We start from the raw sequence: 3,860 nt of genomic DNA, 5'->3' as shown, positions 1-3,860 counted from the left end.
TATTACATGTGCAATAGGTTGGGGGTACACATAGCCTATTGTACAAATCAAGAGAATTTGATGATTTGTGTAATAGTTTGGGTGCACCCCCCAACCTATTGCACATGCAACAGGTTGGGGGCACAGGAGGGGTGCACACAATCTATTGCATATGCAACAAGTTGGGGGTGCACACAACATGTTGCACAAATCATCAAATTTTCCTTATTTGCGCAAAAATTTGTAATATGCACCGCCAACATGTTGCACTAGCAATAGGTTGGGGGTGCACACAACCTGTTGCACAAATAAATATATTTAATAACTATTGATTGCAATTTAGGTCTTATCTAGGGTTTAGGATCTATGGTTTAGGATTTAGGGTTTAGGGTTTGAGGTCTAGGATCTAGGTTCTAGGGTCTAAGATCTAGGTTTTAGGGTCTAGGATGTAGAGGCAAGGGTCTAGGGTCATGTGTCTAGGGTTTACAGTTTATAATTTAGGGTTTAGGTTTTAAGGCTTATAGGTTAGTTTATAAGGTTGAGTTTAGAGTCTAGAATCTAGGGTTTAGGGCCTAGGGTTTAGGGTCTAGCATCAAGGGTTTGGGGTTTAGGGTTTAGGGTTTAGTCCTTATAGGTTAGTGTATAAGGTTAAGATTTCAAAGTCTAGAATCTAGGATTTAGGGTTGCAATTGATTCAAAGCCTACAGGCTTCATTGATGGGCTGGTGGAGCGCACGGGTTTGCCAGCATGTTTGTTGCACTTTCATCGAGGGAATTCACCAAAGAGCTTGCATCGATTGTTCTTTGCTTCTCTGGCAAATTGACTTAGTCCATTCATCGGCTAGGAAAAGTATAATTATGGGATCTCATTTATTAAAGACTTACCAGGCTTCCACATCAATATCCTAGACATTGCTCCAATCACAATGCTTTTCGCCTTGGCTGATAGCATCTACTATCATCTAGGCCATGTGCTTGATGACCTGCAAAGTCACCTTTTCTCTGCCTCCAAGATCAAAGAAATCACCAAAAGATAACGAGAATTTGAATTTCGCTTGGTGCACCGCCATGGAGATTTTAATGCCATTCGACTATGAATACGACTATAGACATTCAACTGATATGCCGATATCTTATTTATTCATGAGACTTATTCTTAGTGCTAACATTCTCGATGCTATCAATCTCGATACATGGGGAAGGGTCCGCTCCCTCGGATTATAACTCTTTGGGGAAGGAAGTGTGCCGCCTCCCTGTCCACACTATGTGTGGTATAATAATTATATTATATATTATCATATAAATATTTTTAATTGCTCGTTCATTCAAATTACTAATTTTCAATCTAAATTCTTACAAGATTCCTCTATTTTGATGCATGTTTTCAATGCGAGGGTGCAAACAAATCCAAGATGGATGTAACATCAAAGAATGACTACGCCTCATGCATATGGTTGTAGTCCATGTGACAATATTGTATGGACTTCAATGAGAACAAGCTATGAGCTCTTGTGAGCATCACCTTGTTCATGTATTTGTTGGGTGTCAACTTCCAAAATATGGACCTCACCAATTCAGCAATAAATCACCACCCCTAATAGGGAGGATCCGGTCTAATCGACCCTGTGTCGTGTATCATGTCCATTTTTTTACTCATTCATTTTTTTCCTTTAAAAATTAGATAAAATGCTTGGATTCAAGTTCAATTTCGAGTTAGTAGTTATGTGCTCAATGATAGAAAAGTTGCTTGCCACAATCTAGTTAGTGCTTAAAGATTGTGGAAGTTTATACATATCTACAAACACACACACCAAAATGTGTCCCATATAAATGAATCACAAGGCCAATTGCAAACCATATATTGATATATACAATTGATGTTTGATAGAACAATTGCTCTAAAGCAATATCAATGTCAAAATATGATCAATATATTTGATAAACTAATGACCCTTGATTATACGATTCACATCTAATAATTATCATATTCACATCTAGGAGGATGAAGGAGCATCTACATGTGTGACACAAAAGTCAAAAATTTTGGCGCCGACAATACAGTCTAAGATGGATGAACTCGTTGGTGGCTATATAAAACCAGGCCCTGCTTGAATAGTCTCAAGATATGAACTCAAACTTGCAAGAAGGGCACAAGGTTAAATCATCAATTCCAAGACTCACTCCTGTCGTCGTATCACCAGATGTGACTTCTATTGGAAAGATCAAGTATAGAGTAATAACCATATGTGCTCAAATAAAAATCTCCATAATTTCAATGAATCCATGTATGTCATGAAGGACAAGTATGAAAGCATATCTGTAACAATAAACATTGGTTTATTTGAGAGCTTGTTACATGAATAGCGTTACACCTTTGTTAAGAGTGGTGCAACATATGGTACGTTAATGTGTCCCTTGGCAACATGAATCAATATGAATACGAGAAAGTATATATAATAATATACATACATACATATGTATAGAGAGAGAGAGAGAGAGAGAGAGAGAGCACAAAATCAATATAGATATGGATACTTCACAATCAATCTACATATAGCATATACATGCAAGATGAAAAGGGATATCTATTTATATCCCCAACTCCATAAAAAACGGCGAGCATTGAGCAAAGATAATAAGTTGTATAAGAATTGATAGCTTGTTTGGATAGACAGATAATGTGTAGGTCTTATCATAACAACAACTAGCCTGGACAACCTCATTTACTTTGAGTGCTTTTATATAATACAAGTTTCCTTGTTTACTTATTTCATATGCTTGGTATGTTCAAGGATAGGAAATAGGCTAGGGTTAACATAGTAGTAAGAGGGGAATGGACTATATTTAGCTTGTCCTCTATATATATAGAAGAGAGGGCTATATATAGAGGATTATATATATATAACTTGCTATATGTAGAAAGAGCTATTGACATTAGTATGTCATTTATGGTGAGGACGTTCCAGAAGCAAGAGCCATATAGACAATATGTTCTAAAATGATAGTTAGAGATCTAAAAGCAAGAGTCAAATATATTGTTATCTTGTTCCATATGTCTACGATAATAATGAGAACAAAATTATCGTTTGGCAAAATTCTTCCTTGCCCAAAAGCCTAAAACAAGACCAAAATTTTCACTAAAAAGGCATGAAAATAATTTAACAATACATAAAAGCAAATTTAATGAAGAGAAAACATGCACCTGGTTTCAAATCTTTAATCCATCAATCACAAACCTAATTCTCATGTTAAACAAGGGAGAAGCAATAATTTCATTTTCAGCTACTTTCATAACACCTGCGTGCACCAAATAAAAAAGCGAGCCAAAACTCTTGAGTCTCACGGTGAAATACCATCATGTTGGGTCTTAAAATTCTTGGAACATGCTTGGTCTACAAGATAACACGACCAGATTACCAAAAAGCATGATATACAAAAGTCAACGTGCTATGCTGGACGTAGTCCCTGTTTGATACAATGAAAAAAATAGGGTGAATATTAGTCCAATCGTGAATCTAGAGCCTTTCCCAAGTTGCCTGCGCTAATATTTACAACTTTAAATTTGATTTATTTGCTGAAAATTGACAAATAATTTTCTCATACAAGCTCTGAATTTTTCCCTCCAAATCGATTAGCACAAGTCAACTAGACCCATCCATAAAATTATATATTTCAAATTCTAGCTTATAAAAAAACTTGTATATGGAGTTTAAGTATACTTAAATCAATTGAAGCCTTGAAAACGGTAGCATAGGCTATGTTTGTAAGTCTATCTTAGGGAAAGTTTCACCCAATGACATACACTTCCATAGCTATGATTAGCCCAATGACTTACATTTCCATAACTATGTTTCCCTCTTATTTTTTACTCTAGGACTCTAG

Source organism: Dipteris shenzhenensis, chromosome 33 (assembly GCF_047967505.1).
Source record: "Dipteris shenzhenensis isolate YYH24624 ecotype China chromosome 33, Dip_SZ_1.0, whole genome shotgun sequence".
In the NCBI taxonomy this organism is placed as follows: domain Eukaryota; kingdom Viridiplantae; phylum Streptophyta; class Polypodiopsida; order Gleicheniales; family Dipteridaceae; genus Dipteris; species Dipteris shenzhenensis.
The sequence above is the reverse complement of the archived record's forward strand: the minus strand, read 5'-3'. Positions refer to the sequence as shown.